Source organism: Eptatretus burgeri, chromosome 7, assembly GCF_056783735.1.
Source record: "Eptatretus burgeri isolate ZD-2024b chromosome 7, Ebu_testis_v1, whole genome shotgun sequence".
In the NCBI taxonomy this organism is placed as follows: Eukaryota; Metazoa; Chordata; class Myxini; order Myxiniformes; family Myxinidae; genus Eptatretus; species Eptatretus burgeri.
The window spans coordinates 6,066,794-6,082,286 of record NC_140967.1 but is presented as its reverse complement, the minus strand read 5'-3'; the positions used below and the strand labels follow the sequence as shown (position 1 = coordinate 6,082,286).

Here is a 15,493-nt window from a genome sequence, read left to right as displayed (position 1 = left end):
GTCCACAGGGAACGAAATGTCAATTTCCCAAATTTTCACTGCTCCTTTGAATATTGTCAATGATTAAAAAATTATTTTAAATAAAATTGAGGTTTTTGAAGCTCATTCCAAAACTTAAATATTTTCACCTGGGATTGTTATGCAATATTTAATCTTGGGTTTGAATGTGCGAACATTGTTCTCAACTCAGTTTATTTGACAAGGCTTTGTTAAACATTGTGCAGGTGAGTGCGAGTCTAAGTTTCCTTTGTTCGGACTTCTAACTGCGGATGGCATTAGTTCATCTTGAGAGAACGAGTCGATCATCCAGTAAGCACTTCCAGGATGCTCCCAACATGGTAACTTTCAATGTGTTCATTCACTGCTGAATTCTTCAAGTTGAGTTATTTTACTCTTTCAATTCAAATTGGTTGATGCTGATTTCCTTGTGGGTTAGCCATTATTACCTCCACCACTGATTGTGAGGGAGGTTGTTTTCACCCGTTTGTTTCTCTGTTTGTGTCTCGGTTGTGGACGGATCTGGATGAAATTTTGTGGACAGGTTCAGCGTGTGACGAGGACGAACTTCTTCGATTTTTGTGAAAATCCAGATCCGACTATATAATTGAAGTGTTTCTTCACTATTGAGAGGGCGCCAAAAATGATAGACAGCACTATATATCAAAAAGTTTTGGACAGATTTGTATGAAACTGGGTGGACAGGTTGGGACTGTGACCATGACAAATTGATTTGATTTTGGTGAAGATCTGGGCATAAGAATATAATTTTTATAGTTCTTCACCATAAAGCGATGTGGCTCAAAAACGATTATATGGCATGATATTTCAAAAGTTTGTTGGGCCTGATATGCTCTCGTGGATCCGGCATTACATGGTGGAGGTGTGCGCTCAACAGAGTGCCCTTCTCGTTTACATCTGGATTCAGGTGAGGCAGCAAGCAAGCTTGTGCGAGTACAGGATCGGAACCACCACAATATACGAATTGGTTCAAGAGAGGGCAAGAAATGAAGTTTTATCGTGACTCCAACAAAGGAATACATGACTTTGGAAACTGAATGCTGAATGAGGCCTTTTGTGCATTCACTGTGTGGGTTTACCATTGCTGGTGTCTGCTCAACTGGCACTTGACCTGTTGTTGCAAGTGCAAATTCCATTTCACGTCGTCTTTTCAACAATTATCAGCATTTGGACGAAAGAGCATTCAATTTCAAAATCGTTAAGCATCATGGTTCTGTTCCCAAATACAAATCGGACTTGAAGAAATTTCAGAATAAAAGAAATGGCGGTGGATGGTTGTCAGATTTGTAACATTTCAAGTTGATATAAGTGAGCAGTGGCAGTGTGGACGCCAATAACTCAACCGCGTGACCTCGGTTCTCCCGTCTGTGGGTGAATCGGGTTACATTATTAATTTCGTGAATTATTACTAGGAACACGCCCTCGGTGGGGGGTGATGCTCCGTGGTGCGGTACCCGACGTGTCGTCTCTGGCTTCAGCAGCGCGTGTGGAGACCGTGGGCGTGAAGGAGGGGCTTGAATGGAGAAAGGGTGGAGTCCAGAATGCGTGGATTGAGTGGTCGGTGGGTGGGGTCAGCGTCGTGTGGGCGGAGAAGAGGTGGGTCGTGGTGATGTCAGGCAGAGAGACGAGGGCGAGAGAAAGGCGGAGGGACCGCTCCGACCTTGAAAGGACTCGTAGAGCGGGGCAACACCGAAGCGAAGCGTCATCACCTGAATCGGGCACTCCGGTTGGCCCCAACCCCTCACGTGGCCCGCTAACTTTGGCCGAAAACCGCAACACTCCGTTTCCGGCAAGGTCATCCCAGACAGCGAAAATATTCCGCTCCGACCCCACGACATGACATGAATCGCCCACACCGAACTTGGCATGCGAATCGTCCCGCAAAAACTCCCGGGCTGTGCCCTGGCGACTGGACGAGGTTCCCGCATGCCCGTTCGGGTGTCCGACCAGCGATGATCATTGCGTGCGCCAACGTGGCCCACACTGGACAACATTCCCCTGCTCTGTCGCAGCTTCGCTGGCCATAGAGACGAGAAGACGTTCACCATCCGTGGGGAAATCCGCTGCTGCCCGCGAGGGCCGAAGGTACGTTGTTATGGATAAATCCATGCATGATTCGCGCGGATCATCCATGGCCCACGTGGTCAGTGCTCGCGTTCGCCCGCTTCTTCTGGCGTGTGCGCGGGGCGGACACTGATATGTGTCAGATATTGAGGAAAGACGATACAAAATCACGAGCAGTGCATTCGTGCCCTGCTTTGTACGATAACAGTCGCGAGCGGCGTATGTGTCTGCCTTTGAGCACATTCCATACATTGCGCATGGTTCGGCCATTACGTACATCCGCACAACTCTGCCAGCATGTGCATGGGGTGAACATTGATATGTATCAGATATTTGGTTGAAAAGGAACGCGCCGATTTGACTTGGCACACCCGCATCCTCCCCAAGGTGGCCTGGAGTCGCCTTTATCGGCCTCCGTACACGTTTCGTGCAGTGTGGGCGTCATGCTGGCTGTTTCCTGTATTGTGAAAAACACCATTCGTGCAGCCTCTTCAGCGGTATTCATTCGTATGCCTTTTTTAGTGCAACCGGCAATCTTCCCCAGATCATCGGAAGCTCGAGTCGATAATCCCACACTGCCAAGCGTACTGACTCGCCACACACGTTGGGTTATGGGCTCACTTGGGAACGGGGGCTCTGCGCTGTTAATGCTCGCGTGTCATTGTTTCCTCGTAGTGGCACCGCACGCGCTGGCCTCCGTGAGGACCCTTCTCACAGCGAAGGCGCACGTGGCTCAAATTTACCTCAGGACTAATCAGAATCGTAGGGACGAAATGATGTAAGCAAGCCAAGCTATGAGATCATCGCAACACATGTTGTCCCGCAAGACAAAAGGGAAGGGACTATCTCCACGTTTCATCATGGAATAACTGTCTTGGGACCACTATCTGTTGGATGCATGTGGTTCTGAGAACCTCAACACTAAAATTTGTCAAAAAAATTTTTTGCAATTTTTTTAATTTATCCAACAATCCCTTGCAATCACCACCATGACAGAAGTTCCCCTTGCAACTGAAAACTACCAGCTGTGAGGTTTATCCTGTCACACATTAAATGTTTCTATTCACGCCCTCCCACGACCCACAATGGGAATTGTTACCGTGGGAGGGAATTTGCCGAAATGTACATCACCCAAGGATTGTTAAGAGTTTGATATTTAACTTCACGTGTGGAACCTTTGTTTATTTGTACATTATTTTTATTTTTTCGGTAATATGTGCAACCTCGTTTCATTATCTGGTTTTCTTCGACTTCACTAATCTTTATAGAACGACTGTTCAAACTGTACCATTTGTTACATTTCTTCAGTGAATGATGTTTCTGAGTTTGTGGTGAATGGCAGTCAGTTGAACAAAGCATGATGGGTATTTTCTCGATAGCAGTGGCCCAGGTCATGTTTGTGATGTCATTTGTTCATGTTGAATAAATTTACGTGTGAACACAATTGTTTGGTGATGCAAGTCAATTGCATTCAATCTATTTTCATGATGCAAACCGTGTGAATGTGGACAGGTGGTGCACGTGATGTATCAAACTGAGCACATTGCGGTTTTCTTATTACATATTGCTGCTTGTGATCTTGATCAACCTACCCACTCTTCCTCCTTTACATCCCGTGCTTACTTGCGTCTCTCCTTAATACTGATCTGCATTCTTTCAACCTTTCTCATCCATACCAACTCCTTGTTTTTATTTCTCATGTTCTTCCCTCCAGTCAGTCAAAACTACTGCTTTCCATGGCCAGAACAAGTGGATCGTCCACAAGGCACCTTCCGGCGATAACTGACAGTTCTCGTGCTTCATCTTGAATTTTCCAAGTTGTGAGTAAAATGGCCATCACAAAGTAAATGGTCGATGATGCCTTTTCCCGTGGCTCATTCAGTGCCAATATTTGGATCATTTTCACAACTGCGACCCTTGTCATCTAACATCGTCCACAGGGAACGAAATGCCAATTTCTCAAATTTTCACTGCTCCTTTGAATATTGTCAATGATTAAAAAATTATTTCAATAAAATTGAGGTTTTTGAAGCTCATTCCAAAAATTAAACATTTTCATCTGGGATTGTCGTGCAATATTTAATCTTGGGTTGGAATGTGCTTTCATTGCTCTCAACTTGGTTTATTTGACGAGGCTTTGTTAAACATTGTCCAGGTGAGTGCGAGTCCAAGTTTCATTTGTCGGGACTTCTCATTGCGGATGGCAGTAGTTCATCTTGAGAGAACGAGTCTCATCCAGTAAGCACTTCCAGGCTGCTCCCAACATGGTAACTCTCAATGTGTTCACTCACTGCTGAATTCTGAAAGTTGAGTTATTTTACTCTTCCAATTCAAATTGGTTGATGCTGATTTCCTTGTGGGTTAGCCATTATTACCTCCACCACTGGTGAGGGAGGTTGTTTTCACCAGTTTGTTTCTCTGTTTGTGTTGAGGTTATCTCAGTTGTGGACGGATCTGGATGAAATTTTGTGGACAGGTTCAGCGTGTGATGAAATGATTAGATTTTTGTGAAAATCCGGATCCGACTATATAATTGAAATGATTCTTCACCATTGACAGAGCGCCAAAAATGATATACAGCACTATGTATCAAAAAGTTGCGGACAGATTTGCGTGGAACTTGGTGGACAGGTTGGGAGTGTGACCATGACAAATTGATTCGATTTTGGTGAAGATCCTGGCATAAGAATTTAATTTTTGTTGTTCTTCACCATTAAAGGTCACCTGACATGCCAAAGTACTGAAATTATATATATATATATATATATATATATATATATATATATATATATATATATATATATATATATATATATATATATATATATATATATATATATATATATATATACACACACATATGTCCGAGAGGAGTTTTTCATCATGATTTCAGATCTCTCAATTTTTTTTTTCACAACACTCATTCTGTAAAATGTAAAATTAAAAAAATAAACTTCTTCGGGAACGCTCCTGAAAGGGGCGTAACCAACATGACGTCAACTCCAGGATTACAAAGGCTGCACGTTAATTACTCTGGTGGTCTACGTGATTCTATTGGCTTGCTGTGCGTTTTCACATTTGATTGGTCGACTCAATCGCTTCGTTCATTTCTGCTTTAAAAAAAATCGAACATTTGGTTTTGAATAATGGATGACATTGACTTTCATTTGTCTGGTAACGACAGTGAGTGTGAGAGAAATGAAGGATTTTGGTCTGAATCACATGGAGAATTGTCGGATAACATAGTCGCGGGAGGTGAAGTTCAGTCAGCTGGAAATGAAGTACGACCTTACCCGTTCGAGCCCGAAGCACGACAAGCAGAGGAAAATGGCGATGAAATTCCCGGAGTTCATGATTATCGGGAGGACATCGAAGGAAGACTCGGAAATGACAACGGGTTAGACTAAATCCTATTCGTAATTCAATAATATAAATTTGACTTGCATACTGCTCGATATCAGAAATATTTCAGTGAGGTGACGTGAACAGCGCAGCGCAGCGGACATGTTGCTTCGCGGCGAATTAATCACACACAAGGCCAGCCCATGTCATCGGCCATATCTCTCCGCGCATAAAACGAAGCAATCTCGCTGTCCGGATACGATGAAAACTTGTCCGGATACGATGAAAAAAAAAAAAGAACACACCTTGCGACAATTGTCTCGAGTAGTCCGATAAATCTGACGTTCTGTTGCATTTTTATTTATTTTATACCTACTGTCGTCATGTCGCACCAGTGGAAAACAATGAAGAAAAGAGAATAATAAAATAAAGCCACAGCACGTCAGATTTATCGGCCTCGTCGGACGGACGACGGATTTATCGGCCTCGTCTCGACTCGAGAGTTGAAAAGTAACTTATATTACCATGCACACAATGTACAAGTCAATGCGTAAGAGTCCCGAGGCTATGAGACCGTGTAATAGGACAAATAAATTTGTCTTTCATAGTTGTGCAAACATTTTTTTCCCTTTTCTTTTTTTACAGCATTTTGGCTAAATGTTAATGAATAGCAAGCCAATGGAAGCAGTTCCTTCACTTTAGAATAAACCCATGTATGTCGAGTGCAGCCATACCTCGCTTGCATGTATGTGGAATCGTACCTATCCCAGTAGGCTGGTTTCAATGAACAATTCAATAAGCTGAAAATGTGGGTACAGGTTTTTCACATTGTTTGATTTTAAAATTATCTCCTTGCGCCTTGAAATGATGCAATATTAATCATTAGTATTTTACTTGTATGTCCCTGTAAATTTTTTTTTTTAATGGAAAGGTTCAACAGTCATTTTATATTTTGTGTACATGGTATAGCCCTTTATTGTGCATACATATATCGGATTTGTATACGACAAGGTAGTAAAGGGATAAATAATTGCCTCGTGATTGTTGTGCACACACGGCTCAGAAGTAGAATTTCTTGTCTCTGTGTGGGAGGAATGACGGGTTGGGATGAATGGAGCCCGTGCTCAAAGTCACTATCTTCGAAGTGGGCGCTGCAAATGACGCTCGTGTTGCGAGGGCCTTTCCAGTTTCCCCTCGTCAACTTCACTTTCGATGTCCATATTTTCCGACGATTATCATCTTTCGGGAATACATGAAGTATTTCACCGTCTTTGCTTGTATTGCTGCATCCTGCTCCGATACATCTTGCAGGCATTTTCGAAAGTACGGCCAAAACTCTTAACTTTCGCGAAACAATCACTGGAATTAAGACGATCACAGAGATTGCACTATCATGTGCAAAATAAATTTGTACGTACTTTATAAGGTGCGCGACATCTCGACTCTCGAGTCAATGCACGCTGTGTGAGTTGCTGAATGTGATGGCATGCTGCGATTCGCTGAAGTCAATTTTTTTAAAGGGGTGGGGCATAGCAAGTTGTGAATGGGTTCAGAAATGATGGAAATATTGCTCTAATTATCCCATTTTGATTAAAAAAAAACATGGGTGATTTCTTCACTGGGAAGGTCAAGTTAATATAGAAATAACAATAACGTTTTGCATGTCAGGGGATCTTCAAGCGATGTGGCTCAAAAACAATTATATGGCATGATATTTCAAAAGTTTGTTGGGCCTGATATGTTCTTGTGGATCCGACATTACATGGTGGAGGTGTGCGCTCTACAGAGTGCCCTTCCAGTTTACATCTGGATTCAGGTGAGGCAGCAAGCAAGCTTGTGCGAGTACATGATCGGAACCACCACAATATACGACTTGGTTCAAGAGAGGGCAAGAAATGAAGTTTTATCGTGACTCCAACAAAGGAATACATGACTTTGGAAACTGAATGCTGAATGAGGCCTTTTGTGCATTCACTGTGTGGGTTTACCATTGCTGGTGTCTGCTCAACTGGCACTTGACCTGTTGTTGCAAGTGCTAATTCCACATCGTCTTTTCAACAATTATCAGCATTTGGACGAAAGAGCATTCAATTTCATAATCGTTAAGCATCATGGTTCTGTTCCCAAATACAAATCGGACTTGAAGAAATTTCAGAATAAAAGAAATGGCGGTGGATGGTTGTCAGATTTGTAACATTGCAAGCTGGTATAAGTGAGCAGTGGCAGTGTGGACGCCAATAACTCAACCGTGTGACCTCGGTTCTCCCGTCTGTGGGTGAATCGGGTTACATAATTAATTTCGTGAATTATTACTAGGGAACACGCCCTCGGTGGGGGGTGATGCTCCGTGGTGCGGTACCCGACGTGTCGTCTCTGGCTTCAGCAGCGCGTGTGGAGACCGTGGGCGTGAAGGGAGGGCTTGAATGGAGAAAGAGTGGAGTCCAGAGTGCGTGGATTGAGTGGTAGGTGGGTGGGGTCAGCGTCGTGTGGGCGGAGAAGAGGTGGGTCGTGGTGATGTCAGGCAGAGAGACGAGGGCGAGAGAAAGGCGAAGGGACCGCTCCGACCTTGAAAGGACTCGTAGAGCGGGGCAACACCGAAGCGAAGCGTCATCACCTGAATCGGGCACTCCGGTTGGCCCCAACCCCTCACGTGGCCTGCTAACTTTGGCCGAAAACCCAACACTCCGTTTCCGGCAAGGTCATCCCAGACAGCGAAAATATTCCGCTCCGACCCCACGACATGACATGAATCGCCCACACCGAACTTGGCATGCGAATCGTCCCGCAAAAACTCCCGGGCTGTGCCCTGGCGACTGGACGAGGTTCCCGCATGCCCGCTCAGGCATCCGACCAGCGCTGATCATTGCGTGCGCCAACGTGGCCCACACTGGACAACATTCCCCTGCTCTGTCTCAGCTTCGCTGGCCATAGAGACGAGAAGACGTTCACCATCCGTGGGGAAATCCGCTGCTGCCCGCGAGGGCCGAAGGTACGTTGTTATGGATAAATCCATGCATGATTCGCGCGGATCATCCATGGCCCACGTGGTCAGTGCTCGCGTTCGCCCGCTTCTTCTGGCGTGTGCGCGGGGCGGACACTGATATGTCAGATATTGAGGAAAGACAATACAAAATCACGAGCAGTGCATTCGTGCCCTGCTTTGTACGATAACAGTCGCGAGCGGCGTATGTGTCTGCCTTTGAGCACATTCCATACATTGCGCATGGTTCGGCCATTACGTACATCCGCACAACTCTGCTGGCGTGTGCATGGGGTGAACATTGATATGTATCAGATATTTGGTTGAAAAGGAATGCGCCGATTTGACTTGGCACACCCGCATCCTCCCCAAGGTGGCCTGGAGTCGCCTTTATCGGCCTCCGTACACGTTTCCTGCAGTGTGGGCGTCATGCTGGCTGTTTCCTGTATTGTGAAAAACACCATTTGTGCAGCCTCTTCAGCGGTATTCATTCGTATGCCTTTTTTAGTGCAACCGGCAATCTTCCCCAGATCATCGGAAGCTCGAGTCGATAATCCCACACTGCCAAGCGTACTGACTCGCCACACACGTTGGGTTATGGGCTCACTTGGGAATGGGGGCTCTGCGCTGTTAATGCTCTCGCGGCATTGTTTCCTCGTTGTGGCACCGCACGCGCTGGCCTCCGTGAGGACCCTTCTCACAGCGAAGGCGCACGTGGCTCAAATTTACCTCAGGACTAATCAGAAAAGAGTAGGGACGAAATGATGTAAGCAAGCCAAGCTATGAGATCATCGCAACACATGTTGTCCCGCAAGACAAAAGGGAAGGGACTATCTCCACGTTTCATCATGGAATAACTGTCTTGGGACCACTATCTGTTGGATGCATGTGGTTCTGAGAACCTCAACACTAAAATTTGTCAAATTTTTGCAATTTTTTTAATTTATCCAACAATCCCTTGTCATCACCACCATGACAGAAGTTCCCCTTGCAACTGAAAACTACCAGCTGTGAGGTTTATCCTGTCACACATTAAATGTTTCTATTCACGCCCTCCCACGACCCACAATGGGAATTGTTACCGTGGGAGGGAATTTGCCGAAATGTACATCACCCAAGGATTGTTAAGAGTTTGATATTTCACTTCACGTGTGGAACCTTTGTTTATTTGTACATTATTTTTATTTTTTCGGTAATATGTGCTACCTCGTTTCATTATCTGGTTTTCTTCCACTTCACTGATCTTTATGGAACGACTGTTCAAACTGTACCATTTGTTCTATTTCTTCAGTGAATGATGTTGCTGAGTTTGTGTTGAATGGCAGTCAGTTGTACAAAGCATGATGGGTATTTTCCAGATGGCAGTGTCCCAGGTCATTTTTGTGATGTCATTGGTTCGTGTTGAACAAATTTACGTGTGAACACAATTGTTTGGTGATGCAAGTCAATTGCATTTAATCTATTTTCATGATGCAAACCGTGTGAATGTGGACAGGTGGTGCATGTGATGTATCAAACTGAGCACATTGCGGTTTTCTTATTACATATTGCTGCTTATGATCTTGATCAACCTACCCACTCTTTCTCCTTTACATCCCGTGCTTACGTCTCTCCTTAATACTGATCTGCATTCTTTCAACCTTTCTCATCCATACCAACTCCTTGTTTTTATTTCTCATGTTCTTCCCTCCAGTCAGTCAAAACTACTGCTTTCCATGGCCAGAACAAGTGGATCGTCCACAAGGCACCTTCCGGCAATAACTGACAGTTCTCGTGCTTCATCTTGAATTTTCCAAGTTGTGAGTAAAATGGCCATCACAAAGTAAATGGTCGATGATGCCTTTTCCCGTGGCTCATTCAGTGCCAATATTTGGATCATTTTCACAACTGCGACCCTTGTCGTCTAAAATCGTCCACAGGGAACGAAATGCCAATTTCCCAAATTTTCACTGCTCCTTTGAATATTGTCAATGATTAAAAAATTATTTCAATAAAATTGAGGTTTTTGAAGCTCATTCCAAAAATTAAACATTTTCATCTGGGATTGTCGTGCAATATTTAATCTTGGGTTCGAATGTGCTTTCATTGCTCTCAACTTGGTTTATTTGACGAGGCTTTGTTAAACATTGTCCAGATGAGTGCGAGTCCAAGTTTCATTTGTCGGGACTTCTCATTGCGGATGGCAGTAGTTCATCTTGAGAGAACGAGTCTCATCCAGTAAGCACTTCCAGGCTGCTCCCAACATGGTAACTCTCAATGTGTTCACTCACTGCTGAATTCTGAAAGTTGAGTTATTTTACTCTTCCAATTCAAATTGGTTGATGCTGATTTCCTTGTGGGTTAGCCATTATTGCCTCCACCACTGGTGAGGGAGGTTGTTTTCACCAGTTTGTTTCTCTGTTTGTGTTGAGGTTATCTCAGTTGTGGACGGATCTGGATGAAATTTTGTGGACAGGTTCAGCGTGTGATGAAATGATTAGATTTTTGTGAAAATCCGGATCCGACTATATAATTGAAATGATTCTTCACCATTGACAGAGCGCCAAAAATGATATACAGCACTATGTATCAAAAAGTTGCGGACAGATTTGCGTGGAACTTGGTGGACAGGTTGGGAGTGTGACCATGACAAATTGATTCGATTTTGGTGAAGATCCTGGCATAAGAATTTAATTTTTGTTGTTCTTCACCATTAAAGGTCACCTGACATGCCAAAGTACTGAAATTATATATATATATATATATATATATATATATATATATATATATATATATATATATATACACACACACACACACACACACACACACACACACACACACACACACACACACACACACACACACACACACACACACACACACACACACACACACACACACACACACACACACACACACACACACACACACACACACACACACACACACACACACACACACACACACACACACACACACACACACACACACACACACACACACACACACACACACACACACACACACACACACACACACACACACACACACACACACACGTCCGAGAGGAGTTTTTCATCATGATTTCAGATCTCTCAATTTTTTTTTTCACAACACTCATTCTGTAAAATGTAAAATTAAAAAAATAAACTTCTTCGGGAACGCTCCTGAAAGGGGCGTAACCAACATGACGTCAACTCCAGGATTACAAAGGCTGCACGTTAATTACTCTGGTGGTCTACGTGATTCTATTGGCTTGCTGTGCGTTTTCACATTTGATTGGTCGACTCAATCGCTTCGTTCATTTCTGCTTTAAAAAAAATCGAACATTTGGTTTTGAATAATGGATGACATTGACTTTCATTTGTCTGGTAACGACAGTGAGTGTGAGAGAAATGAAGGATTTTGGTCTGAATCACATGGAGAATTGTCGGATAACATAGTCGCGGGAGGTGAAGTTCAGGCAGCTGGAAATGAAGTACGACCTTACCAGTTCGAGCCCGAAGCACGACAAGCAGAGGAAAATGGCGATGAAATTCCCGGAGTTCATGATGATCGGGAGGACATCGAAGGAAGACTCGGAAATGACAACGGGTTAGACTAAATCCTATTCGTAATTCAATAATGTAAATTCGACTTGCATACTGCTCTATCAGAAATATTTCAGTGAGGTGACGTGAACAGCGCAGCGCAGCGCAGCAGACATGTTGCTTCGCGGCGAATTAATCACACAAGGCCAGCCCATGTCATCGGCTGTATCTCTCCGCGCATAAAACGAAGCAATCTCGCTGTCCGGATACGATGAAAACTTGTGCGCAGAACACACCTTGCGACAATTGTCTCGAGTAGTCCGATAAATCTGACGTTCTGTTGCGTTTTTATTTATTTTATTCCTACTGTCGTCATGTCGCACCAGTGGAAAACAATGAAGAAAAGAGAATAATAAAATAAAGCCACAGCACGTCAGATTTATCGGCCTCGTCGGACGGACGACGGATTTATCGGCCTCGTCTCGACTCGAGAGTTGAAAAGTAACTTGTATTACCATGCACACAATGTATAAGTCAATGCGTAAGAGTCCCGAGGCTATGCGGCCGTGTAATAGGACAAATAAATTTGTCTTTCATAGTTGTGCAAACATTTTTTTCCCTTTTCTTTTTTTACAGCATTTTGGCTAAATGTTAATGAATAGCAAGCCAATGGAAGCAGTTCCTTCACTTTAGAATAAACCCATGTATGTCGAGTGCAGCCATACCTCGCTTGCATGTATGTGGAATCGTACCCATCCCAGAAGGCTGGTTTCAACGAACAATTCAATAAGCTGAAAATGTGGGTACAGGTTTTTCACATTGTTTGATTTTAAAATTATCTCCTTGCGCCTTGAAATGATGCAATATTAATCGTTAGTATTTTACTTGTATGTCCCTGTAAAAAATTTTTTAATGGAAAGGTTCAACAGTCATTTTATATTTTGTGTACATGGTATAGCCCTTTATTGTGCATACATATATCGGATTTGTATACGACAAGGTAGTAAAGGGATAAATAATTGCCTCGTGATTGTTGTGCATACACGGCTCAGAAGTAGAATTTCTTGTCTCTGTGTGGGAGGAATGACGGGTTGGGATGAATGGAGCCCGTGCTCAGTCACTATCTTCGAAGTGGGCGCTGCAAATGACGCTCGTGTTGCGAGGGCCTTTCCAGTTTCCCCTCGTCAACTTCATTTTCGATGTCCATATTTTCCGACGATTATCATCTTTCGGGAATACATGAAGTATTTCACCGTCTTTGCTTGTATTGCTGCATCCTGCTACGATACATCTTGCAGGCATTTTCGAAAGTACGGCCAAAACTCTTAACTTTCGCGAAACAATCACTGGAATTAAGACGATCACAGAGATTGCACTAACATGTGCAAAATAAATTTGTACGTACTTTATAAGGTGCGCGACATCTCGACTCTCGAGTCAATGCACTCTGTGTGAGTTGCTGAATGTGATGGCATGCTGCGATTCGCTGAAGTCAATTTTTTTAAAGGGGCGGGGCATAGCAAGTTGTGAATGGGTTCAGAAATGATGGAAATATTGCTCTAATTATCCCATTTTTGATTAAAAAAAAACATGGGTGATTTCTTCACTGGGAAGGTCAAGTTAATATAGAAATAACAATAACGTTTTGCATGTCAGGGGATCTTCAAGCGATGTGGCTCAAAAACAATTATATGGCATGATATTTCAAAAGTTTGTTGGGCCTGATATGTTCTTGTGGATCCGACATTACATGGTGGAGGTGTGCGCTCTACAGAGTGCCCTTCCAGTTTACATCTGGATTCAGGTGAGGCAGCAAGCAAGCTTGTGCGAGTACATGATCGGAACCACCACAATAAACGACTTGGTTCAAGAGTGGGAAAGAAATGAAGTTTTATCGCAACTCCAACAAAGGAATACATGACTTTGGAAACTGAATGCTGAATGAGGCCTTTTGTGCATTCACTGTGGGTTTACAGTTGCTGGTCTCTGCTCAACAGGCACTTGACCTGTGGTTGCAAGTGCAAAGTCCATATCAAATAGTCTTTTCAACAATTATCAGCATTTGGACGAAAGATTGGCGTTCAATTTCAAAATCGTAAACCATCATGGTTCTGTTCCCAAATACAAATCGACTCGTAGAAATTTCGGAATACAAGAAATGGTGGTGGTGGTTGTCAGATTTGTAACATTTCAAGCTGGTATAAGTGAGCAGTGGCATTGTGGATGCCAAGAACTCACCCGCGTGACCGAGGGTCCTCCCATCTATGGGTTAATCGGGTTACCGAATAAATTACGTGATTTAATTACCGGGGAACACGCCCTCGAAACGCGGGTGATGCTTCGTGGTGCGGTACCCGACAGCTGGCACGTCGTCTTTGGCTTCAGCAGCGCGTGTGGAGACCGTGGGTGTGAAGGAGGAGCTTGAGTGGGGAAGGGGTGGAGTCCAGAGTGCGTGGATTGAGTGGAAGGTGGGACCATGTCGGTGGGTGGGGTCAACGTCGTGTGGGCGGAGTCCAGGCAGCAGGAGGTGGGTCGTGGCGATCTTGGGCAGAGAGACGAGGGCGAGAGAAAGGCGGAGGGATCGCTCCGACCTTTATCGGACTCGCAGAGTGGGGCGCACTGACTCGCCGCACATGTTGGGCTGAGGGCTCACATGGGAACGGGGTCTCTGCGCTGTTAATGCTCGCGTGTCATTGTTTCCTCGCAGTGCTGCACGCGCTGGCCTCCGTGAGGACCCATCTCACAGCGAAGGCGCACGTGGCTCAGATTGACCTCAGGAGTAATCAGAAAAGTAGGGACGAAATGATGCAAGCAAACATAGCTGTGAGATCATCCCAACACATGTTATCCTGCTCGACAAAAGGGAAGGGACTATCTACACGTATAATAATGGAATAACTGTCTTGGGACCACGATCTGTTGGATGCATGTGGTTCTGAGAACCGCAACACTAAAATTTGTCAATTTTTTGCAAGTTTTTAATTTATCCAACAATCCCTTTTCATCACCACCATGACAGAAGTTCCCCTTGCAACTGAAAACTACCAGCTGTGAGGTTTATCCTGTCACACATTAAATGTTTCTATTCACGCCCTGCCACGACCCACAATGGGAATTGTTACCGTGGGAGGGAATTTGCCGAAATGTACATCACCCAAGGATTGTTAAGATTTTGATATTTCACTTCACGTGTGGAACCTTTGTTTATTTGGATATTATTTTTATTTTTTCAGTAATATGTGCTTCCTCGTTTCATTATCTGTGGTTTTCTTCGACTTCACTGATCTTTATGGAACGACTGCTCAAACTGTACCATTTGTTCTATTTCTTCAGTGAATGATGTTGCTGATTTTGTGGTGAATGGCAGTCAGTTGAACAAAGCATGATGGGTATTTTCCAGATGGCAGTGTCCCAGGTCATGTTTGTGATGTCATTGGTTCGTGTTGAACAAATTTACGTGTGAACACAATTGTTTGGTGATGCAAGTCAATTCCATTTAATCTATGTTCATGATTCTAACCGTGTGAATGTGGACAGGTGGTGCATGCGATGTATCAAACTGAACACGTTGCGGCTT

The 15,493-nt window shown here is 44.0% G+C and overlaps 1 protein-coding gene across 14 annotated transcripts in view; it reads left to right on the top strand.

Moving 5' to 3' along the window:
- The window catches only part of LOC147022605 (ubiquitin carboxyl-terminal hydrolase 2-like), an 82,128-nt gene that overhangs the window by 10,702 nt on the left and 55,933 nt on the right, over positions 1-15,493 (top strand). For 8 of the 14 annotated variants that reach the window (XR_015059811.1, XM_085887330.1, XM_085887334.1 and 5 more), the window contains 5 exons: positions 225-338; positions 3,797-3,902; positions 4,238-4,349; positions 10,098-10,203; positions 10,539-10,650. The gene's annotated coding sequence lies outside the window, so the exon portion shown is untranslated. The other 6 variants (XM_085887337.1, XM_085887336.1, XM_085887331.1 and 3 more) reach the window with 4 other exon arrangements.